The sequence below is a fragment of the Suricata suricatta genome, chromosome 5 (assembly GCF_006229205.1).
Source record: "Suricata suricatta isolate VVHF042 chromosome 5, meerkat_22Aug2017_6uvM2_HiC, whole genome shotgun sequence".
Taxonomy (NCBI): domain Eukaryota; kingdom Metazoa; phylum Chordata; class Mammalia; order Carnivora; family Herpestidae; genus Suricata; species Suricata suricatta.
The window spans coordinates 125,271,779-125,298,048 of NC_043704.1; the positions used below are offsets into that span (position 1 = coordinate 125,271,779).

Below are 26,270 nucleotides of genomic sequence, written 5' to 3' on the forward strand. Positions count from 1 at the left end.
CTCCTAGACCCATTTATTCATTCATTCATTCACTTACTCTGTCAACAAACACATACTGAGTGACCACAGTAGGCCAGACCCTGAGACAGACTCTTAGGAATGCACAATAAAGGATACGGTCCTTGACCCCAACATATTCGGCCCCTAGTGGATGAGAAAGGCAAAAGAAGAGTCCAGGGCCAGGGGCCCTGCGCATGATGGTTCTCTCCCAGCCGTGACAGGGAGGGGCTCCCTCAGTGACCTCCCCCACCCTCCCAGACCAGTCAAGGCATAGTGGAGAGCCACGGGAAGCTGACAATGGTGTGTGGTGTGTGCAGCTGCCCTGGACACCTGAGCAGTCAGCTGCAGCCATAAAAAGCCCACGTTTGGCTCCCCCTGCCAATTCCACCTCAAAGGCACCTGAATTTAAGATTCATCAGAGGGCTCTGGCTGCCTGGGAAATAATGATTTATTTTCTCTCTCACTCACACACACAACGCTATTTGCAATCCTTTGTTCTCAGTTTCCTACACATTTAATTACCTCAGGATAAATCTGATTTCCCCTCTTGGAAAATCTCTCTTTTGTTTTCCTTTAATTTCCCTTTCTTTCGCATTATATTTGACAAAGTTGGGAGAGACAACCAAGACAGATGAGCACAGAGGGTGGGAGAAGCCAAGACCAGCCCGTGGAGGAGGGTGCCCGGATGACGCAGACTGCCTCAGCTCCTGGACTGGAACTATAAATTAGGAGAAGTGCCCTGTACTTATATTTAATTCAATAACTAACACTTACTCACATAAAAATAACTTATTTTCATTCTGGGAGGGTAAGGCCTAAATTTAAACAATCTTTCCCAGCCTGCCTGAGGAAAAAGTCTGCCAATTCTGCCTCCTCCTCCCCCTCAAGCTCGAGGCCTTCATCCGCTGCTTAGAGAAGGGAAGGGAGTCATTCGCTGGTGAAAGCCCAGGCCTGAGGGGAGAACTGCCTGGGAATCTCTGAAGGAAGAAAATACTCCTGGCCAGGGTCCTAAGAAATAAGCCTAAGAGATATTTTTAAAGGAAAGGCATCAAATGGAATGGATGGAAGCCACGAATGTCGAGTGAAATCCCTATTCTGATCTTGAAAGAAGGCGGATTGGTGGGAAGGATAAAACTACTGATTTCCTGGCAAGTGGGAGGAGCCTGAGCCTTTAGAGGGAGGACTCTGCCCTACAGGATGCTGGATCTGGGCCACGTCAGGAATGGAATGCCCCCACCTGATTTGCCAGGCTCTGGCAGGGCTCAATTCTGTCTGTCACTCATGTGCTGGGTGGCCACAGGAGGGACACTGCTCCTCTCAGCCTCAGTCCCCTTGCCTTCCCTTCTTATTTTTTTATGTTTATTTATTTTTGAGAATGGGGAGGAGGGGCAGAGAGAGAAAGAGAGAGACACACAGAAGAACTGAGACAGGCTCCGTGCTGTCAGTACAAAGCCCACCTTGGGGTTCCAATCCATGAACCATGAGACCATGACTGAGATGAAGTCACATGCTCAGCCAACTGAGCCACCCAGGCGCCCCTAGCTTGCCTTCTGACTTCCACTGCCACCAGCTCTCCACACACACTGGCCAGAGTGATATTATTATTTCACTTAAGGCAGATCACCATTCACCTCCTCCAAACTCTCCAGTGGCTTCCTTCACACTCAGAAAGGGAATACACTTTCAGCCTAAGCTGTGCCTCTCCAAAGGCTCTTTTATGGGCAAACAGTAAATGAGAAAAAAGTGTGAAATTACCAAATCCACTGACAAAGCTTTGGGTGAAAGCCACGGGCACCCATCATTTCATGCACAATTATTTGCACATCTGTGCTTTACTGGAGAACAGGAAATGTTGGGTGAAAGTACTTCAGATTAGGGCAAACCTCCCTTCTTCAGTATAGTTTCAAGCCATGACATCATAATAGACAGGGCACCCAACCACTGCAGAGTGAAGGCTCTTCAATTTCCAAATCTCCATCTTCACCTATTTAGGATGAGGCACAATGATGATGAAGAGAAGCAGGGTCATCTCTACTTGTCAAAAAAGTAAGTTGAGAACCACTTACAAGTCCCACACCACCTGACCCACACCTACTCCTCAGATCTAATCTCAATCTTGCCAAGATCTTCTCACCTCAGGGCCTTTGTCCTTGCTGGGTCCTTTGCCTGGAATGCTCTTCCCAAGCATCCATTCGTGATACTTGGGAAGCCTGGAATGGCTTCTAATTTTCCTTCCCTCAGCTCAGAGAGGACTCCCTGGACTACCCACCTAAAGTAGCCTCCGTTCCAGGCACTCTCTCTCCATCTTCCTTCCTAGGCCTTGTCTGAAGCTCAAATTCTTGTTACTGTTGCTTTAAACACTTTCCCCCCACCCTACCAGAAAAAGAGTAGGCTATAGAGTCATGGGATTGAGACTAAAAGGGTCTGCTCCCCTCCTCTTTTCTCCAGGGTCATGGCTAAAGGGCAGATCCATTAAAAACAAAAAAATAAGAAACAATTACATGCCTCTGGCTGTAGAGATGTAGTGAGATGGTGGCTATATGTGGGCAGAGCCTGACAGTCCAGTCCACATTCCTAGGTTCTCTCCTCAGCCCCATCAGCCATGTCCATCACATTGTCTTCAAGTTCTAACCCTGACCTGACCCTTCCTTTTCCTAACCTTTTCTTGGTGCCTCCTTGAAGGGTCATCTCAGAAAAAAAAAGACCCCAAACAGTGCTTCTCAACCCTGAAATCCCATGGTTACCACCTGGAAAGATTAAAAAAATACCCTGCCCACACCCCACAAGGGTCACTTTAGTCAGAATGACAGGGGAGGGAAGAGAGCTGGCACCAGTATTTGTTTAAAAGCTCCCCAGACTGTTTTCAGGTTTAGCCAGGTTAAGAACCTCTAGATCAGCACTTTAGCTTGTTTGCTATATTTGCTACCTCTTCATGGGAGGATGACCCCTGCCTGCTCTCTGGGGCATGTCAAAGGCCACTGGGCCAATGCCTGGGAGTCTGAGGCTCTGGATGATGGACCCTGAGAGGCCCAGTACCTTCAGGGATGGAGAAATAAGCAAGGAAAGCACAGAAATTGGAAGGTGGAAAGTATGGCCCAGGCTACACAAGAGGGTGCAGTCAGGCTCCAAGCCCAAATGGGACTGCCTTGCAAAGGAGGACTCAGGATTAGAGCCTGTATACTGTGTAGGAGTCTGGGTTGCTGATGTGGGGGTTCCTAACACCCCAACACATACACACCTGGCAGCCCAGTGTCCCTTTATTCCTAAAGGTAGAAGATAAAATCTATGATTGGCCATGACCAGCAATTCTCTCCCTCTTGAGGTCTATTAATTAAGAAGAAAGGAAAGTAAAATGAGAAAGTAAAAACTAGACGAAATAGCTATAATAACCCATAAAGGAGTGGATGATTTTGTGCCCTCATGAAAGCCAGTCTCTAGAGGAGTTGCCACTATTGAATGCCAGAACCCTTCCTGACTGTCCACAAAGGCCTGCTGGGCACCTGCAGCATGGATGCATGGCCCATGGCACATATTCCTGCCAGGCACGTAGTCTTCCAGATGGGACCCATGTGGAATGGTGATCTGGAAGCTAGACAAGCAGGTTTCCTCCACTAGCCTAAGCTCCATGAGGGCACATGATTCCTAGTGTTTAGCCCTGCCACCAGCATATACTTGATTATTTATTCAATTAGGAATGGGCATTTCTTGATCCACTCAATAGGTATGGTCTTTCTACTAAAAGCAGCCTTCCCCTAGGAAGGCTGACTCAAACTCAGCATCACTCTCCTATCAGTGAGGATTCCTGGTTATAGTAACAGAAATTGACTGTGATTCAATTTAAGAGACAGAAAAGGAAGGCAGCCTTTTGGAAGAATACGGAACAGTGCTCAGAATCGTCAGACACGCTGAGCAGCAGACTAGGCAGGCTGGGCCCCAGAGCCCCAGCCACACCTCAGGGAGGGTCTAGGCCGGGCTACACATCCCAATAGCCCCCCTGCCCTGCTCACCTTCCTAACGATGTAGATGCATTTGCTAGAACTTAATGCTGTGGCAAATGTCCCAGTTCTCCCAAATCTTCCAGCCACTGCCTCAAAAGTCATAGCCTTAGTCAGGAGCATCCAAGTAGCTGGGCTACCGGCCGGGTACCTACGCTCTAGCTCCCCGGAGGTGGGAAGGAGGAACACCTGGCCCTTTGGATTTCCTCACACTCTCCAGGAAGACAACCCTCCTCACCTCCAAGGGAAGTGTTCACACTCCAGGTAGTGCCCCCACCCACCCACACATCCCCAACATACATCCACTACAACATGGAATCCCATCTTCAACTTCCACAGTGACTTTACTCTATCAGACTTTGTATAAGTAGCTGAATTTAAGCAGAAATAAGCTCTTTTGCGAGGTGTGTAATTGAGTCAGTTTTACAATCTAGTGTTTACAATGTGCTAAAGCCGGAGCCAAGAGGAAACGGCTGCAGTTGTAACTTTAGCCTCTGGTTACCAAGGGAGGCTGGGGACACTGTCTGGGGGAGGCGTTTGGATAGATGGCAAGCACCTTAGAGAATGAGGTCATTTCCAACCCATGGCCTGGGAGCAGGGGGAGCAGCAGTGCAATCTTGGCTGGAGGCAGAGGTCTGAACAAGATTACTCTTCTTTCCTTATGCAGTTTAGCCCCAGGAGTGTCAGCCCAGTGGCTGACATTTCCTCCCATTCCCTCCCTGCTGCCACACTAAGAGCATCTGTCTACAGCAGCAGCCAGCTGTCCCAGATGTGTCCTCTGACACCTGGGCTCTGCGGCACGCTGATGTGATACACGAGTCAGGCTGCTGTGTCCCAGTGCTTGCAGTCTGCTCACCTCATCCTCCCTGACAGGCAGGCACCCACTTCACCACTATCCTGTGAGAAGACGAGCATCGCTGGGTAGGCACCACAGGGAGAGACCACAGTCCGCACTTTCCTCAATCCCCTGGTATCTGTTACTAAAGTCCTGAGATGATGGGGTTACCGTTACCTGTTTCATGGCTTTTGGTACAAGCAAGGTGGGTCCGTGATGCCCACTTCTGTATTCTCAACTTTCCTCTCTCACAAGTGCAGAGGACACCCCGCCCCTGTTGGGCACAATCCTACCGAATGGGTTACAGTGGGAGCGATTCTGGAAACTGAAAGGCCTTCACTCTGAAGTGGTCGGGTGCCACATCTATTATGATGTCATGGCTTGAAATTAACTGAAGAAGGGAGGTTTGGCCTACCTTGAAGTACTTCCAGCCAACATTCCCTGTTTTCCAATAAAGCACAGATATGCAAAATAATAGTACATGAAATGATGGGTGTCTGTGGCTCCCACCCATGGAGCTGGGGGGTTTGGTAGTTTCAGACTCTTCTCACTCATCATTTGCCAATGAAATAGCCTTCCCAGAGAGACAAGCTGAGAAGTCTGGGCTGAAAGAGATTCTCCTCTAACGGAGCTGGTTTATGGGAGCCTCAGAACTGAGTTGCTACAGCTACAGGAACCAGGGCAATGGGCACAGAGTGCCAGGCACTTATTGGTTATGTGCCCCCCTCCCCATTAGCCAAGTTGATCTGGGAAAAGAGGGGAAAATAGGCCAATTAACTGTGGATCAAATTAAACCACATCCTGGACTTGGCCAAGAAAGAAAGGTAGAGGAAAGCAAAGTTGTGTCTGAGGCCTTCTACCTCCTCCCAAAGATCTCCAGCTAAATGCAAAAAAAGAAAAGGGATTTTTCTTGTAGGAAGAGAAGAAATATCAACCTTTATTAAAATCAAGAAACAGCCAGCACTATCAACCACATAATAGAAAAATGCAGGAGAATTTGGAAGAGTATTGAAAGCTGACAAACATCAGACATTGGGCAAGATCCAGACTTCATTAAAGGCCAAGACAGCATCCAGAAAGGCCCCCCCCCCCCCCCGCCAGTATACAAGAGCTGCCAGGTGCAAAGGAAATTGTGGGAGCCTGTGGTATAGCCCAGCAGGTGTTCTTCTATCTCTGCCCCCATTTCCAGGGCTCCTGGGCAGAGAGACCCCAACCCAGGGGAACTTCCAGAAGAGAGTGTGGAGGAGGGTCACAGCCCACAGCACCAGTGACAAAAACATGCACCCCTGTGTATCCACCCACACATGCATATTTGTTCTTCTGCAGAAGAAACACCAAAGGGAGAGCAACAGCCACTCACAGCCCAGTGGGAGAAAGGTTTCCTAAATTAAAAGCCTGAAAGTACCCTTTGAAAAAGCCAGAATGTGTCCTAAGATCAAATCAAGACATATCCTGGCAAATCATTAAACTTTAAGGGTAAAGAAGGACTCCTCTGGACATCCAGGTGGAGAAACGCAAATCACCTAAAAAACAAAATAAATTCAAAAAATAACACTCTGGATTTTCCCCAAACTGACCATGGCAATGTTCAATGCCAGAAGACACTGAAGCAATGCCCACAACTCTAAGCAAAAAAAAAAAACCAACTTTTCGGTCATGATGTGTTTTAAATCCAGGCAGGTTGCTCCCTACCCCATGCACACAGACAGGCAAGAAGATCCAGGCATTGTCAAGAACACCACAGTTCAGGGAACATGGCACCAATGAGCTCTGAGAGCCAGGTGGGTGGAGCTGGTGGGAGAGGATGGAATCTGGTTAACACTGAAATAAAAAAAATTTTAGAACCTGCCTACCAAAGTGTGGTTCTTAAAGCAGCAACATTGGCATCACAAGGGAGCTTATTAGAAATAAAGACTCTCAGTGAATGGACCTCAAGGGTGTCATGCTAAGCGAAAGAAGTCAGACGGAGAAGGACAGATACCATGTTTTCACTCATAAGTCTAATAGGAGAAACCTAACAGAAGACCATAGGGAGAGGAAGGGAGAAAAAGAGTTGGGGAGAGAGAGGGACGCAAATCATGAGAGACTCTTGAATACTGAAAACTAACCAAAGGCTGAAGGGGGAGAGGGGGAGAGAGGAAGGGGGTCATGGTCATGGAGGAGGGCACTTGTGGGGAAGAGCACTGGGTGTTATATGGAAACCAATTTGACAATAAACTATATAAAAAAAAGAAAAGAAATAAAGACTATCAGACCCCACCTCAGACCTACTGCACCAGCTTCTGCAATCTAACCAAACCCTCAAGCGATTCATATGCACTTTAAGGCCTGGGACTCATTAGGCTGGAATACAGAACCCCAGTGAAAGACAGGGGATGGCACTGAAGGTAGCAGGAGCGCAAGGCAAAGCCCCCAGGGCAGGGGACAGAACACAAGGGCTTCACCCCTCCTCCATGCAAAACCAGAGCCATAAGACATCCAGGGTTTGGGACGCGGGGAACGGCAGGACACCAGCAGACACTGAAATTTTAGAACTGAGGGAAAAAAAAAATCGCATCTCCCCCTGCCTCACAATAAATAAATAACTTGACAGAAATTCTTTCAGAACTGAAAATTTGTAATGAAGAGAAATATTTCTCAACTTCAGCACTTTTTGAAGTTCCATCTGAATTTTTTGTCTATTAAATTCAAATCAAATTAAACATATTGCTTTTAATTTAAAAATGTATACAGTAACATTCTATTTTTGTAAAAGTGGTTCAATTTACCTAATTAGCTATCATTCTATCAGAGAAAGAGTGTGGTGATGATGTTCACCAAATGTTAATTTCTTCTCTGTGGTGGAATGGGGAAGTAATTTTTTCTTTTTTTTTCTTTTTCATTTTCCTTTTTTGGGTACTTTTGCGTATTACTTAATTGAAAAAACAAATAATGGGCTTGAATTCACTTCACAAAAAACGTTCTTAATAATCAGAAAGGTCTTTGTTTAAAATAACAGATTTCAATGATGTTCTAGTTAGTACTGAAATTGTATAAATCTTAAGGAAAAAAATAATTAAAATGAGGTTAAAAGAAGTCAAACTGGGAGATGAGCTGGCTAAAAACTGAACTACTCTAGGTCCAACGGACCTAGATTTTCCAATATCAGGATGTTAGGAAAATCTTGCGAAGGTGTGCACTGAGAAGTTTCTCTGGCCGTCTGCAAACCCTCTGGCCCTTGCCGGGGCTCTGGTGCCCCGGGCAGGCATCTGCAGCCTCGGTGGCGGCCCATCCTTAAACCTGCCCATCCCCAGTGAGCTTCCCAAGGCCAGCCTTAGCTGCTCTCTCCTCTGCTACCTCTGCACCCTAACACCAAGATACAGGAGAGTCTGCCCATTGTACTACCTTAGCTGCCCATAAAAGTTGAAGCTCTAAGAAATGACTCCGAGGCACACCCCGGACCACTATTTTCAAACTCTGATGATTCTCAGAATCACACTTGGAAACAGTTGTCCAAGTGGTCCTGATCTCTGCCCCCCAACCCAAAGTGTGAGGAGTGAATCAGACTCTGTAGATGGGCCACAGCATCGGTGGACTTCTGGTCTTCCCCTGGTCTTCCCTGAAGGCTCTCGTTCCTCCGGGGCTGAGAACCCCTGCTCTCACATCTGCTGCTCCTGGATCTAATGAAGGATGTGGGTTTGTACTACTCCCCTCTCCCCAGGCAACCCAGGGCCCTGGGACTCTGCAGCAGAGTGTGAAGGATAGGCAAGTCCCTCAGTAAAGACCCATCCAGTAAAGGGTCTGCCAGCACTGAATGCAGTTATCTCACAGACACCCAGATACCTGACTTATATTCCCTCTCTCAAGACACACTAAACTGTTGCTTAAGACATTAACTACACTAAAGTTGTCTTCTAGATCAGCTTCATCTTTCCACAGCTAAAACGACCAAAGACCAAGGTGTCAGGTAATGGCAAAGTAGACCTCCTGCTGGCCTCGTGCTGTTCCCACTAGTTAAGAAATGCTGCCATGCGTTCACAACAGAGCAGGGACACCTCTGGAGGGAGATTATCTAACAATGCCTAGCGGTCACTTTCACTGTCCCACTCTGCTGAGAGAAGATTCCACAGACACTGCAGGCCCTAGAGAGACTACCCTGAGATCTGTGATTTTCCAAGTCCTCTTTCTGGAAGCTGAACATGCCAGTGCACTCACTGAAATCCACTCAATAAGATGATGGAGGCTGCACCTGCCAAGGTCACAGAAGTGTAGAAGTTAGGAGCACATGCTCTGAGGCTGGCCTGCTTAGGTTTAAACCCCAGAGATGGAGCACCTCAGTGGCTCAGTTGTTAAGCATCCAACTTTGGCTCAGATCATGATCTCACAGTTCATGGGTTTGAGCCCCGCATCAAGCTCCGTGCTGAATGTTTGCTTAGAGCCTGAAGCCTGCTTCGGATTCTGTGTCTCCTTCTCTCTCTGCCCCTCCTCCACTCACACTCTGTCTCACTCTGCCTCTCAAAAACAAATGTAAAACAAAAAAGAAAAGTATAAAAAAAAACCACAGAGGTATGACTCAGGTACAAGTTCCTTAACCATTCTCTGTGCCTCAGTAGCCTTATCTGTAAAATGGGGATAAGATACTCTAAAATACTGTTGCCTCACAGATGTGTGAGGATTAAATGAGTTCATATACCTAAGTGTACATAGAACCATGTCTGGCACATGGCAAGCACTATGTGTATGTTCATTATCTGTGTTCTCAAATTGTACCTACCGGTCCGAAGGCAAGTATCAGAACTTCTCTTTCAGTTCCGCCCACTGAGCCAGGGCTTTGTCCTGAGCCCTCCACCCTCTCCCCTGACGTTCACCGCACAGTCTTCTTCTTCCATGGCAGCCAGAACTCAGGCACTAAGTTTTGACCTTCCCCTTTTGTCCACGGGCTCTCCCCACAGTCCTGGGCATCCCGATTTCAGCAGAGTCTGAGTCCCTTGTGATCTCACCATGGACACGATAGTTGGCCAAGACCTCAACCATCTCATTAGTAATAATTCTGTTAAGTAACTGTATCCTGTCAGCATTGAGGAATGGGATGTCACCACCTGACAATGCCCTCGGTCCTGACCTAATCAACATTTTAATCCATAACATGAAGGAAAAATATTTAAGAAAATGTATATCAAATCAGGAAGTGACAGAAAGCTGGAAGAAATGACCCACGTGCCATTGAGTGAGCTAAAATTCACTCAGATTGATCATGGGGGTTCAGAATTCTGGATTGAAGCCAAGAGAAGGTGCTCTTCAGACAGGACAAATGTACATAAATCGAGGAGCCTTGGCTCCGCAGCGTACTCTGGGAAGAAGACCAAGGCATGCCAGCTGACTACATGCTTCCTGCCCTGATCCAGGACAGAGCAGCATCCCAGAAAGGGCCAGCCATTGTCTTCTCAACTGAATTCCTTCCAAAGAATTCTGTGCTGCTGCAGAAGCCACAGGATAATAAGAACATGAATGACTAGAGTTCACAGAGAATTCATTTTTTTCATGGATCCCCTCGCCACTCTCATGCTTCTCGCTTTATCTTGGCAAGTCACTGGCCCAAGGGCTGCTAGAAGAAGCAGCTGGTCCTTTGGAAGGTCTGAGAGTATGGGTTGGAAACCAGGAGGTGCACTTGATGGGAGCACAGGCTCCACAAGTATCAGGAAGGAGTAAGCCTGCAGTCCCTAGCTGTGGACAGAGGCATTCAAGGCTGGGAAGGAAACAGATCAGGAACTCCTGCTGGGCTAGGTTGTTGGACGCCTCAGGCTCTCTTCCAAATGCCATTCCATGGCCCCATGACTCAAACGGTAAGGTTGAGGCAGCAAGCAGAGGAAGGAGGAAGGTTGAGGAAGGAGTAAATTGAGTCAGCCCAGCCAGCAAGCCCTCCCTTGTGCCTCCAGGCTGCTCCTGACCTGTTTCTGTCTTGACCTGGGACCAAAAAGACTCCTGATCTCTGGAATCTCCCACACATAAAGCATAGGCCCAAAGAGCAATGAATATTAAGTCTACCAGGGGCACCATGTTTTAGCAAAGATCAAAACACTTGGTATCAGACTGTGTTTGGCATCAAACCAACTTTGTATCTCATGAGCTGGAGCATTACCTAGCGAAATCTTTTAAAAGAAAGTTTGGCATCATATATCAAAACTTTAAATGCACACACTCTGTCATTCTGTAACCCCATTTCTGGAAATGAATCAGGCAGATACACCTGCATTCCTACAGAGCTCTCTATTGAACAAAGATGTTCACTGCAGCAGCATCCTGGGGTTTTTTTGTTTTGTTTTGTTTTCTGTTTGTTTGGTTTTTTCTTTTATAGGCTTTAGCAGCACATTCCTCTCTTTCTATCATCATTTCTTTATACTGTGGCAAAACATGTTATATGCTAATTATCAATTTAGCTACTTGCAAGCATATAATTTAGCAGCATTAAATAGTTTCACAATAACCATCATGTATATATATATATATACAACACCCAAAGCATTTTCATCATCCCTAACATAAAACTCTGTGCCCATTAAACAAGAACACCCCATTCTCTTTTTCTGCTTCACCCATAACTTCTCTCCTTTTTTGTCCCTACATATCTGCCTATTCTAGGTGCCTCACATAGGTGAAGTCATATATATTCATCCTTCTGTGTCTGTCTTCTTTCACTTAGCATCTATTTTAAGGTCCATCTACATTGCATCTATCAACATTTCATTTTTATGGGTGAATAATATTTCATTGTATAGCCGTACCATGCTTTGTTTCTCTATTCATCTCCTGATGGACATATGGGTTGTTCCCACCCTTTGGCTACTGTGAATAATGCTGCTATAAAGATTTTCATACCAATATCTGTTTGAGTCCCTGTTTTCAATTCTTTCACGGAGTATTCTTTTGAATGGCAAAAAGACTGGAAACAAACCAAATACCTATTAATAAGGGATTAGTAAAATACGTTATTGCAAATCCACACATATTGCATATCTAAAGGGTAAGATACCATCCACCCCTTTAGAATGAGGCAGGCTTATGAGTTCTGATATAGAACCATCTACAAAATATTACATTAAAAAAAGAAGAGGAGGAAGAGGAAGAGAAGGAGGAGGGAGGAAAGGGAGCAGCGTGGACAATGGCAGTAGCAGGAGGAACTGAGTGCATGCCTGATTTATAGACTATCTCTGGAAGGCTCCACAGGAGCGGGTAAGAGCAGTGCTCAGGAGGCCAATGGGCCCAGGGTCAGCAGCGAGGAAAGATTTATTCTTTACTGTATGCCCTTTGTACTGTTGGAAATATTTTAGTGAATTGAATGTTTTGCTTTCTGAAAATTAATCAATATGCTTTTTAATTGGCAGGTGAACTCTTAAGATCTTGACTTTGGTCACATGTCCAGCAGAAGGTGGGGTATGTGACACCCCGGAGGCTGTGGAACAGCCCTGGAAAATGGAAGCAAATGACTGTCTGACATTTATCGCTTCAAGTCCTAGAAATATCACTGCTTCCCCATCTTCAAACACTGAGTTCACTGTCAAAAGCCTCCCTGGTGCCTTGTAGTCTCTCAATTCTAATCCCCATGTTTCTTCTTTTCTTCCACCTCTCCCTAGAAAAGCCATTTTGAGAGTGGCAAGGTGAAGGGTGTGGGCTCACCCCACTGGAAAGGGAGGCCATCAAGTGGGGCTTCAAAGTTGGAGGGACACCCTGTCCTGGGGAGGGTCACAGTCTATCAAGAGAGACCCCTGGCAACCTCTTCCAGGCTGAGTATGTCAAAAAGGTTTCTGCTCAGAGCCAGTGGAACAGACCTCACAGGATGATAATCAAATCATATTTGAAAATGAGATGAGGAGAGGGGAGTCAGAACAAAAGCCAGTGAAAAGAAAAAGAAGTTGGAAGTCGCAGAAATTGGCGCTCTGTATTCTAAGGACTTTCTGGCTCCTAGCGGGGTTTGAGATTAGTGTTGATAATAGCTTCACCATAGGATCACAAAAAAATCAATGGAATTGGGACCGAGGCAGGATCCATTTATCTTCTTGGGGTGAAATAGAAGGTGTGATTTTAAAAAGACAAATTATACCGAATGCATGTAATTGATGTGCATACCCAGAACTGCACAAGGAAGGCCAACTGCACACAATTGCACAATATCAGGCATTATTCTCATCAAGAATTTCTTGTAACAATGCCAACCCCAGGGCACAGTTCAAGTACTCTGGAGAGTAGTACTAGGAATTGAGTTCTAGAATATGCTGGATGATTTCTGCGTCGTTAATTATTTGTTTGAAAGGGCAATGAAGAATACTGAAAGGAAAAGCCAATTTGCAGGTCCTGCTTTATAATGAAACTACTTGGTTGGGACAGGACTCCAGGGATTACTTAATCCATCCCTCTGCCTCTCATTTAAATGGACTGTCTACACCTCACATGAATTTTCCCCCTTAGTTTGAAAGCCTTTATTTAAGTGAGTGTCCCCTCCTTGAACTAGATATATACTCTCAAGGGCAGGGATGATGGCCTCGTCACCTTTATGGTATTAGTACCTGACACACAGAAGGTTCTCAAAGATGTTTTATTTATTAATTGATTAATTAGTTAATGAAGTAAGATTAAGATCCTGCTTTTCAACCCAAGAAGTCTCTCATAAGCCAAGTTCAGCACTGGCTACTTTACAGCGAGCTTTCTTGCCCAGCTGACAGCGCTGAGCCAGGCTGGTTGGGTTCAAGTCAGCCCTCAAAGAGGTGAATGCACGGAGAGGGGTTGGGCAGGAACACAGAGGAGAGTGAGGACAAGTACTGCCTGGTGTGTGGGTATCAGACAAGCACATCGCCACAGAGCCATACTGTGTGTTGGTGGACAATGAAGTTCACATCTCTGGAGACAATGGGGAGCAATACTTCACAATACCCTAAAGGTGAGAAAAAGAGGGTGTGGGTCCAGAAAAAAATCCCTCTCCTGGCTAACCCAGAGCCATTGCCCCAAAGCCTTTCTCAAGCCTTCAAGAAAGGCAATCAATGTCAGCCTGTGGCAAAAGGCCACCTGAAGCGAGAGGCTTTCAAGGCTCTCTTGCGGTGCCACCCAGCATCCAGCTGAGAGGCTTATTCTGCCCCTAGTCTGGGCCCGAGGTCTCCCACGAACCTTTTTCATTCTTCTCCTTTTCGCTACACCAGGTCTGGCTGTGCCCTGCCCCTTGCAAGGAGGCAGAAGGGGGAGCACCCTCCCCATCTTGGCTGCCGTAAGATGATTCCACCACAGCCCGTGGCCCACCCATGCCCACTGACAGGTGCCCTGCCTGCCTTGCTGGGCACTGGCCAGACCCAGTGGGAGGCAGCCCTTGCCCTCAGGAGCTTGCAGACCACGTCTTCTCTCCACATGGCTGACTTCACTCTGTGCAGATCAGAGAAGGCTGGCTTTTTCAAATATTGCTTCTCGGCCTACAAATTGTTCATTCTAGTCACAACCTCCTTCCCTTAGGATATAAAGCTGATCAAATCTTCCCCATTCCAACAACAGCAACATCAGTAACCAAAACAAAAACCTTCTGGCATGCTGATTTCCCCTCAAGCCCTCTTTTTTTCTCTCTTTTTTTTTTTTCAGTCTGCATGGAACTGTTTCCTGTTCCTCAACCCACTCAATCTTTCAACTCAGGAAAGGACTGTCTCCATCTTCCGACTCTAAAGGTCACCAGTGATGGCCCAGGAATGCAATCTCCTCCCTCATCACCATTCTCAACCAACTGGTCAAGCCCGCCGTTGCTGACCGGTCCTCCCTCTGGTGCCCTTCAGGCACCGCTCTTCCTCAGAACTTCTCCACTCCCCCGACCTCTCCGCCTGCGACTTCTGTGCCTCCCTCTCTGGCCTATGCCCCTCCTGCTGCTGCCATGTCCCTCAAGGTCCCTCTGTCCACTCTCCTTTCCTTCCTCCCTCTGTATGTTCCCTTTCTTGGCAATCATATCCCAGTTTAGTTCAAAAACTACCTATTAAACACCAGGCACAAGGCACTGTGTTAGACACTATTGGTGTCATGGTGAGTTATAATTCTTTCCAAAAGCTGACAAATGTCAGGTGGGGGTGGGGTCAGACTGATAAATGGATGATTTAACATGCTACATGAAGAAGACTTTCAGACTCAAAATGGGGAGAGCAGCCCCCAAGACACTCCCAGTCTTTCAGTACAATTATTATGATGTCAGACAAACAGCAAAAGCTCACGACAACCTTTCTTCACACCAACACTGAAAGATAAGCCAGTGTCAGGGTGGGGGGAGAGGAGGACACACCAGGATGGATGAGAGAACCCACTCAAGTCAGGACATACTCTCCTGACTCAATGACCCAAAACAGAATCTGCCAGAGGAAAAAGGCAATAAGCAATGTCCTCTGTCCCTGTGTCAGAGGCCCTGGGCTGCCACCAGGGAGGAGTTGGGCAATGCCAAAGATCAAGAGAGTTTCCATTTCACCCCTTATGCTCTCTTCCCTTTCCAGAACACAGCTACATCAAACACAGTGGCCCAAGGCCTGCAAGTGGCATCAAATATCTGACGGCTGCTGGCCAAAGTGGGAAGCACTCCCGGGAAGGGGGAAGGATAGAAATGCCCAGAAGTGGTACCGGCAGGGACCACTATGTAATCTACTCATACTTCATCAGACCAGAAGAAACAAAGAGCCAGATGCTGCAGATGAAAGGAATATGCCCCCTGAGCAGAGCAGAGACACATGAAGGGAGACATTTCAGGCAAGAGCAGAGGACTCTGCAACTAGTACAGAAACGAGGAGGGAATGAAATCACCCAAAAGTGGGCAGAAAGAGAGCCCCAGGACAAACCTACTCACCCTGTCTGTAGACCATCACCAAGTCCCACCAAAGCACATCATGCTCTAAGGAAAGGAAAAACACCACATACATCAGAATGGCAACATCATTCTGTAGACTCAGAGGAAGAGCACAACTCTAAAAACGAGATGCCCCAGAATGCAGAAGAAAAATTCAGGAAGATGTACGCTTTTGCAGTAGTGTGCAAGAAAGCATGGCTTCTCAGTCACAGGAGTAGAAAGTCACACAAAGGATGAGACAGAAAAGAAGATGCTTTCCAAGGGGAAAGATAGCAGGGAACTAAAAATGCAGTCACAGAAACAAAGCCACTTTGCAGGCAGGAAAGACTAGCAGTGAAGCTTCAGCATATCAAGTCAGTAACACAGAAAACAAATGGGAAAGAAATTAAAACAATATGGCAGAAGGTGAAAGAGCTGGGAAAAAAACGAATGAAGAGCCACATGCAGATAATGAGGATTCCTAAAATAGAATCCACAAATGAAGCAGAAGAGAAATGAAAGATATAATGAAATAAAATGTTACCGAGCTGAAGATAAAGGCCTGTGTGTACAGACAGATGGGCTCACCAGGCAAAGTCAGCAAAAAGAGACCCTAGACACATCATGGAAAATAATCAAGATAATGTTGGAGGGAGAAAGCAGTCGGCTCGCTGGTTGAATAAGGTGGCTTCAGACATCTCTGATATGGAACAGACCTGAGGGTAGAGGAGACCATGGGCAGTAACACGGGACCTTTCCAGTCAGAGGGAAAGAGTGAATGACTCAGAAACACAAGGTAGCTGCTGAAAAACAAATTAAATCCCTACTTTATACCAAAACCGCAAAATGAATCCCTGTTGGGTTAAATACATAAATGAAAATATGAGCCATAAAAATAAATATGGCAAAACACAGATGAATATTTATGTAAGTTTCGGGGAAACAGAACTTTCAAAGAGGGAACCAGCGGGAAAAGTACATGAGGAGAAAGACTGATAGAATAACTATAGAAAAACGCTAAGGTTTGCCGCAAAGATACAGTTCTAAATCAAATTACAAAACTAGGAAACAAACAAAATATATATGATGAAGGCTCATATCATTCAAATCAGTAGAAAAATGGGTAAAGACTATAAACAGGTGATTAACAATAAATGAAATAAAATCAAGTATTTATACCAATTGGTAATCAAATTTAAAAATCTAAATTCAAATAGCTAAAATTTAGCATTTTTCAGCTATCAAACTAACTTAAAATCAGAAGAACTGTAAGGACAATGGTGGGAACAGTCAGCGGTCACTCATGGTCATCCAGGAGGTAAAGGACCCATCAGTACAACTGGAAATTTTTATCAAAAGTCTTAAAAATGGAAAAAACTTTAATCCAAGAATTTGGCTTAGAATTTCTCTTTAGAATATCATCCACTAAGCTATCAAATAAATGTGAACAAGGAACTTCATCAGGTATTATTATAATAGCAGTAGGGGAAAAAAGTGAAATGATCTACAAGGTCTCAGTTTAGTGAAATAAGTCACTGAATTTAATATAAGGCAAGTGCTAACATGATAAGATAGGCACCCATTGACATGGAAGGGGAAATAATACATTGTTAAAAAAAAAAGTCATAAAAGTATATGCTACCATTTTTTATAAAAGAAATACTAACACACACACACACACACACACACACACACAATATACCAAAACATTACTAATAGTTATGTCTAGATAGCAATTTGACAGATTTTTTCCTTTAGTTTACTTGTATTTCTACTTTTTTTTACCATGAATATGAATTATGCATGAATTATTTCCAACTTATTTTAAAATACAATTAAATTGCCCTAGAGTGCAATTCCTGGGTCATGTGATAAGCATATTTTAAGTTTTGTAAGAAACCATAACACTCTTTTCCAGAATTGTACTGATAACAGGTGAGGGGTAGTTTCTCACATCCTTGCCAGCATTTGGTGTTATTACTACCCTTAATTTTAGCTATTCCGATAGATGTGCAGTGATATCTCATTGTGGTTTCAACTGGTATGTCCCTAATGACTGATGTTGAACACCATTTTATGTGCTTATGGTCCATCTGTATAAAAATGAAAATTTAACTTCATACAAAAATTTATATATGAAAGTTCATAGCAGCATTATTCATAACTGCCAAAATCTGGTTTCCAGGGGTGAGGAGGGAGGAGGAGGAGGAGGAAGGGAGGCGGCTATGGCTATAACAGGACCACTAAGGAAGCTTGTGATAAACTGTTCTGTATCTTGACTGTGGTGATGGTCCTCTGATTCTACACATGTGATAAAATGGAATATATCTACACACACACACACACACACACACACACACGTGAGTGCATGTAAAACTGGTGAAATCTGCATAAGATCAGGGGATGGCATTGATCCATGTTAATTTCCTACTTGTGACACTGCACTACAGTTATGCAAGTTGTTCTCATTGGGGAGAACTGGATGAAGGGCACACAGATCTCTCTGTATTATTTCTTATACCTTCCTAAGAATCTATAATTTTATCAAAGTAAAAAGTTAAAAAACTGGGACATAAAATATATAATGAAAATACAACAAAGCATGTGTCAAGCCATAGTTATGCAAGAAGCCACATGAACACTCGAAGTTAGAGAGGCACAGTGGGAATTTTGTTGCATGAAGGATTCAGGGAGGCCTTCTTAGGAAAGGTTGACAGGAATCTGGAGGGATTGCAAACAGCAAGAGCATTCCCAGACACAGAGTAACAGAGGATGGGGATGCAGCCTGCGGTCCTGTGATGACTGTATCTCTGGGAGGGCAGACAGGGAGAGAGGATGCCCTGGGAGGGCCAACTTCTTCCCCCACACTGTCCTGCTGTTTCACTTATTTATCACATCACTTGTTTATTTATTCATTCACTCATTTGTCCAACAAATATTCTCCATGGGATAGACAGTACACCATGGCCTGGGAATAAAATGACAAGTAAAAGACCAGCTTTGCCCACCCCACTCCAGCCAAGATCTTGATGGGGAGATAAACAGAAATAGCAAATACATTATTGTGTCATAAATGCTATGACAAGGTATGAACAGATATGCAGAGGATATATGTATGGAAGAGGCATCCAACTCTGGAAGAGGTGGCATCTGGGCTAAAACCAGAAGCATGAGTGACTGCAAGCCAAATGAGGAGAAAGTGGGATGGCCCTGGAGAAAAAAAATAATCAATGGTTTGTACAAAGGCCCAGAGGTAGAACGTGTTTGTCACAGTTGGGGAAACCCGAGACATTAAATGCAGCTGGAAAGCTAATCAAACCGAGGATCCCCCAGCATCCTGAACGCCATACTAAGGAGTCTGGCCTGACTCTTAGGGGGCTGGGGAAACCACTGAAATCTTTTCCAGAGGAGAGGCTCATGATCAGAACTGGGTTATAGGAAGATCATTCTGAGAGCAGTGAGGGAAATAAATCAGGGTGGTGCAAAAATCCCAGCTCCAGGCCAACACCACACAGCCCTCCGGAGCTCTCACACAGCTTCCCGGGCTCCCTGTGCTGTGGTCAGCACATGTCCCCTCAGGAAGCACGGAGTTCTGGTGGTTTATGGAGTTCCGAGCTACCGGGCCAAGCTCTCTCCTGTCCCCGATCAATTGCTCCCTGTCACAAGCTGATCTTGCTCCAGTTCTTTACTTTCTGGATCATAAAGTTGTCCTCTGTGTGACTTAGGAGGCTCTCTGGTGCCGGGCATTTATAACCCAGAGATACCTGTGCAGTCAGCAGCCCCCATTAGTGTGCTGCTTGACAATTTAGCTGTCCCCTCCGAGGCCAGGATTAGATCTATCTGTTTCCCCAGGTCCTGCTCGCTTGGCATGGGGATGAGACTGGATGGCTTCCCAGGCTGTGCTTTGGCAGCAAGGGCAGCCGGCAGCCTGTGCTGCCATGCCTCGAAAGAGACCGGGCAAGCACTGCAAATAGGCAACCTGGTGGTGCGGGCACAGCATACTTTCTGGCCAGGGGGGCATTGTTCTAGACCTCGAGATGCCTGCTGGAAACAAGTATAATCTGGACAAATGCTTCCAGAAGAGGGCAGGGGTTGGTGGAATGGGGGGAGACCAGGCGTCAGCCCCAAACCCAGTGAGAACCCAGAGGCAGAAAACCACAGATAGGTTCCTTTCATTAGCGGTGTCCAGGGGCCATGAGAGCAGGACCAGTGTGGTATAAGGAAGAAGGGGGCCTGCACGATTCTGTTCCATCTGTTGTACCACTGCAGGTGGACTGATGAATGAGACAGGTCTTGCCTTCCAGGAGCTCCCAGCATGGGGTGGGGGGGGGTGTGACAAGACACTCTGCCACCATCTGACCCTATACACTCTATTTTCTTTTAGAAGCAAACTGCTGAGGCTGTGGGCCCAAGAGATTTTGAGGGCATCACTTCGGCAGCCCAATCTGTCTTTCACGACGCAAAAGATCCCTTCCACTATGTCAGGATCATTTTTGCTCATGTTCAAATGCTTACAGTAGTGCCTATTGCACAGTAGATGGTCAGTTAAAACTGGTGAGATGTTTGTCTTGCTGTAACCCTTTTGTTTCAGGAAACGGGAACACAAGCAGCTGGCTTTCACCACACTGACCTAGTCTTGGGACCAGAGGGAAGTTTGGAACACGCATCATTCACCACCTGCCTGAGGACGCCTGTCCCAGAGGCATCACCAAGTTCTCATAAGCTTGCAGCCTGATGTGAGAGATTCCTATAGAGCCAGGCGAGAGCAGATCTCATTTTCACCCCAAGGCAGCCCATTCGCTCCCTAGATCACCCCCTCAGGTTCGGGGCTGGCGTCTTGGCACCATAAATCACAGGCCTCTACAGTCACAGTGTCTAACTTAAGGTCCCAATATCGAGCTCATTTAAACTATGACCTTTAAAAAAATTAAAAGAAAAAGTCAGTTTTTCCTCACAGGGCACCTGGGATTAAAGTTTGTACAATGCAGCTGGAAAAAGTAGAAGAAGAGAGAGTCACAGGGAAAAATTGATATTGGAAAAAAACAGGCCTGGAAACAGGCTTGCTTCCAGACTCAGCCATGGAGGGAAAGTCCCAGGAAAGTAACTGCACACTGCAACTTAGAGAAATTTCACCACGGAGAGCAGAGCTGTGCAAACAACAGAGGCATGGCCTTGTGTGAGGGGTCTACGTGGGCTCCTTGAGGTTGTGACATTTGAGCTGTGACGTGACTTAGAGAATGAGAGGGAAGAAAGGGAAGTGTGAGCCAAGCAGAGGAATCAGTGCTGGGAAGGTCTCAAGCTGGAAGAGCACAGGGAGGGGCAGGCAAGGAACAGAAAGCTGGCCCATAGGAAGGGCAGCCAGCATGGGGGAAAGCGGTGCACTAGAGTTAGGGGTGAGGCAGGCAATCCACACAGGTCTGCAGCACCAGTCTGGCACAACTGGTGGGTTAGGGCTCTGAGAATTCCCTCTGGACCCCCTCATTTGGAGTGCTGCAAAGGAGCAAACTGAAGGGGTCTTTTTAAACATCTTTTTTTAGGGGCACCTGAGTGGCTCAGGCAGTTAAGTGTCTTACTTCAGCTCAGGTCATTATCTCACAGTTTGTCGGTCCGAGCCCCGCGTCAGCTCTGTGCTGACAGCTCAGAGCCTGAGCCTGCTTTGGATTCTGTGTCTCATTCTCTCTCTGCCCTCCCCCACTTGTGCTCTGTCTCTCAAAATAAACAAATGTAAAAACAATTTTTAAACATCTATTATTTTCCAGGGCTAACACCCTTTCCGAAAGATAAGCTGTAGGGTTCCACTCTGAAGCAGGGAAAGAATTCAAATGCCAAGGCTTTACCCCTACTCCCATCCCTAATTTGAGGAAGACCAGTCCTGGCTGGAAGCATTTCACAAAGTTCCAGACAGAAAGTAGACATATTTATCTCCCTCAAAGACTGTATACAGACCCAGATGAGCTTTCCTCTTCCCCCAGGTACAGAAAGGTGGCAGGATCCAGCATTCCAACTGTGGCTCAGGCAACATGGGCAAAGAGTCCAGGAGGAGCCTCCCACTGCCCTACAGAGAACCAGGGAGATCTGCACTGAGCTACCCTTGTTAAGAATCACCATGATGAAAAGAAATGAACAGAGCATATATGCAAACTCGCTAACAGTTGTCTGAAAAATAAGGAAAGAGCTCAGTAAGGAAGAAAATGTAGTTCAAGAAATAGAAGAAAAGTATCCATAAGGATTCATTCTCAGATGAATTCAGTAATACAAAAGCTCAAAAGCAGACAATAAAACAAAAGAATAAAATTAGAAAGGGAGATGGCAGAGTTAAAGAAACAAGCTATGTATCAAGATAACATCATAAAACTAATAAAGCACAAGTGGATACAGAATTGATCAAGTTCAAGATCATGTAGATGATAAAAAAAAACAGGTAAGTAGCAAAAAAAAAAAAAAAGGCTCAAAATAATCTATGGAGGAAAACTGGTATTCCTCAACTAGGGGTCCCAACCAAAAAAAAGAGGGGGTGACTACTGAGAGCTAATAGGAAAAATTTTTTCTGAAAATGAGGAAACAATCAGCAGAGTCCAAGGCACATCCTGGTGAGTTCCTGAGTTAAAAGGTAAAGAAGTATTCAGCCAGCAGACAGAGCGGGCAGGCACTCGAAGAGGACGCACAGGCAAGCCCCAGGCTGGTGTATGGTGACATTCACAGGCAGGTGTCCTCATGGATGTAGAACCTCAGGTAATGAAGAGTCCTTCCACAGGGAACAATTACTTGATAATGAAATTCAATCAACCAAGAGATAAATCCAAATAATGAGTTCAGCACGGAGAAACTATGATGGGGAGACTGGGAGTCATGACAGTTTCTTAAGTACAGAAAGAAAATGAAAACATTCTGAAGTTGTTATAAACCTTACCATGAAAAACTAATTTTAAAAAATTAACAAAAACTAGGAGGGGAGAAAGGGAAAGAAGGAGAAGAAATAGAAGTACAATTTCCTGATCTTTCATAGGAAGGGGTTAACTGTCAGCTGCTTAAAACTGAAAGAGCAAATTTAGAACAATGATTCTAATTTCATCGTTTTTTATAATATTCTTAATCTTAAGAGAATCTTTCAAGAAATAATATATTTTGTGCTGAAGAAACACTAAATGGAGAGATTTCCTCCATTTTGTATTTGTTTCTCTCTCTCTTCAGTTACATTTTTAAAAAATTAAATTAATGTTTTCAAGATTTAGCATTACCATAGTTTTCTAAAATTGGCTCTAACTCTCCACCTCTTTTTCCAGTCATAGTGAAGACAGATTATACAGACACATAAAGTGGTGTTGACCTAAATTTAACAATGGTAGTTTCTGGAATTTTTAAAGTCATGTGTTACTTTCCTTGCTATACTTTTTTCTCCTTTTCTTCTCTGGAATGTTAATAAAAATATGTCACTTTAATAAAAACAAAGTCACTTTACTAAAAATATAAATGTCACACAAAAAGGAGATCAATAACAAGTTGCATAAATTAAATATAATATTTAGGATTTCCATGTTAGTAATTCTCTTTTACTAGCCTCTACTTGCTAAAATGTCTTCAGAATCTCCCTCTCCACAGTTTTTTAAATTTTTATTATATTTTAGAGAGAGAGCAAGAGCACAAGCAGCAGAGAGAGGCAGGGGGAGAGAGGGAGAGAATCTCAAGCAGGCTCCATGCTCATCAAGAAGCCTGATACAAGGCTTGATCTCACAGCCCTGGGATCACGACCTGAGCCAAAATTAAGAGTTAGATGCTCAAGTGACTGAACTACCCAGGCACCCCCTCCACAGTTTTAAAAAGGCACCTGCAATTCTCCTGCTCTGATGCAGTAAATGCACACACTCATTCTCTTTTTTTTTTTTCCCTTATCTTGCCTTCCAATCAAATTTTCAAAGGCTTTCTTATTTATATCACCTGCTACTTAGGCCCTGACTCTAGCACTGGAATGCTAGAGACACATATTAATTGGGAAATTTGAAACATTTTCAGGAATCTTTACGGAATATGCTCAGAAGAGCTCCATGGTATCTACTTCCTCAGCCTGCTCACTAGCATGAAGGAGAGACAGCCAGAGCTCCTTAGCTCCTGGCCAAGAACCCTGATCCCAAGTCATGCACATCTCAGTCCCCTTCCCGGAACAGACTCAGTCCGGGAAGGCATCACACACCCTCCTCCAAGACTACGTTGTGAAGCGTCTGGTACCACTCCGCCTTCCACTCACTCTCTTTTCTCCTACCACCCACCAGTTCCTCTATTTCTAAATTATCTCCAGCAGCAGTGACTCAAAACCTGAGTATCCTGGAACAGAAATTGTCAAAGTATACAGAAATAAATCCAAGGATACCAGAATTTCATAAAAAGAGAATCTGTATTTGGGGAGGGATTACTGTACACACAAATCCCTGTAAGTAATACAAGTAAAACCACGTGGATATGGCTACCTGAATGCTTGTACCCTGTGTCGGTCATAGCCCATCCAGCTAGCATCCATGAGCAATAAGCAGGAGGGTGAGGGGGCAGGCATCTTCTGGTATTGATAGTCCTATTTTCAGGGTAATGGTGCATTCATTTACTGTGGTTGCTCTTATTAGGGCAGTTAGCACTTCAAGACACAATTTATAGAACCTGACAGTGATTCGTTCTGCTCATGTTTACTCATTTCATTAGGCTAACTGCTCCTCTTTGAAAAAAAAATATCATTATGCTGTTCTATGACTATGGTCATAGAACACATTAAGCTGAAGACATAGGGATGCCAGCATACTATTCATTTATTTGCTTATCACATCCCATTAGCATCTCTTGAGGTCTCACCCATTTGGTGAGTCCACCACTTTGGATGCATTCTCGTTCTACCACCACAGCCCCATTGAGTGGGGAGTCAGGGCTTAGACTGAAGAGCGCGGACTGTCTCCCCCAAACCCCGGCCACTCCAATCTCAGTGGAAGGCAGCTCCTACGGGGCTACCAGCTCCAGAACAAGGCCAAGCTCCATAATTCCTGTTCAGCCTCAGACACACTAGTCACAGTTCCGGGACTCAAAGTCCTCCTTGGCAAAATGCAGCTGACGGAAGTACCAACTCCAAGTCTGCTCGGGTTGCCCTAACAAAACACTGCACACTGGGAGTCAAAACAACAGACTTATTTTCTCACCATTTTTGAGGCTGGAAGTCTAAGACCAAGGTGCCAGCAGGTTTGAGCTCTCTCCTGAGTTTGCAGATGGTACCTTCTCACTGTGTCCTCACACGGCCTTTTCCCTGCACATGCATGGAGAGCAAGCTGGTTTTCCCTCCTCTTTTTATAAGGACACGCATCCTATCGGATTAGGTCCCCATTCTTATGGATTCCTTTAACCTTAATCACCTTCTTAAAGGCCCCATTTCCAAACACAGTCACATGGAGGGTTAGAGATTCCACATGTGAATTTTGTGGGGATACAATTCAGTATGTGATGAATCAATGAGGTAATGTACTTAGGAAGGATGGTACCTATATATCCTACACACTTAATAGATGTTAGCAGTTATTACTACTAATATTGTTTTCAAAATATGGAGTCATTGAAGAACAGCAAGTGCCCAATATTTCATGGTTAAAGTTTCCTCCAGGTGAGTGAGTGGATGAGGTGTATAAGGTAAGAAAGAAAATGTCGTTTATCTTAAGATCAGGTTAGAACAGTTATTCCTACACTTAGACCTGCTGGAAGTGACGAAGCTGTATGCACACAGGGGTAAATGTAACGAGGTGAGATTTTTCACAGAGGTGAAATTTTCAAAGATTTTCATAAAGATGAAACTCTTAAACATTTAAGTTCTGAGATTGTATTTTTTTCTCTTTTTATTTTGGAAACATGTAACGAGGCTGTTCTTGAATTGTGATGACACACTTTAAGTTGAAGACCAAGAGATTCCCTGCTTTGTCCTTGTTTTGGTGTTAAACTAACCTTTCTTTAAGAAATGATGTACCATCAGGGGAGCTTGGGAGGCTTAGTCAATTAAGAGTTTGACTTAAGCTTAGGTCACAATCTCATAATTTGTGGGTTCAAGCCCTGCGTCAGGCTCCACACTGACAGCTCAGAACCTGGAGCCTGCTTCGGATTCTGTGTCTCCCTCTCTCTCTCTCTGCCCCTCCCTGCGTGTGCACTCTCTTGCTCACTCAAAAATAAATAAATAAATGTTAAAAAAAAAAAAAAAGAAATGATGCACCAACAATGGAGGGCAGCTCTCATGTTCTTGTTTGGGCTCTGTGTGTGTGTGTGTGTGTGTATGTGTGTGTGTGTGTGTTTATGCTTTACTATCCTTAATGGAAAGCTTATATTAGTAACTTGGCATTTTTCATATTATTTTTGGTCCAGAAGTCTGGAGCTCATGGGCTGGACTCTGGTCTAATATGAACTGGAAATGCAGAGCTCTCTGTCCCAGGCTTCCATTTTCCAGATAAGTAAGTTGGACCATGACCTCACTTGGGTGTTTCCAAGTGGTCTGGCTGATGCAGAACCTCAGCCAGTCCCTCAGGCGAACATTCAGAATAAGCTGCACTTTGGTTGGTATGCATAATGCCATACACAGACATATATCAATGCATATGCTTATTTGTGAGGATTGGCAATTAAG

General features: G+C 45.0%; 1 protein-coding gene and 1 long non-coding RNA gene across 3 annotated transcripts in view; one reads left to right on the plus strand and one right to left on the minus strand.

Annotated features, from left to right (window-relative positions):
- Positions 1 to 26,270, minus strand: part of EPHB1 (EPH receptor B1) — a 414,308-nt gene that overhangs the window by 203,362 nt on the left and 184,676 nt on the right. The window lies entirely within an intron of this gene.
- On the plus strand, positions 1,940 to 12,373 carry LOC115292250. Its single transcript, XR_003908875.1, has 2 exons — positions 1,940 to 2,046; positions 12,192 to 12,373. It is a non-coding gene; the product is annotated as an uncharacterized LOC115292250 (long non-coding RNA).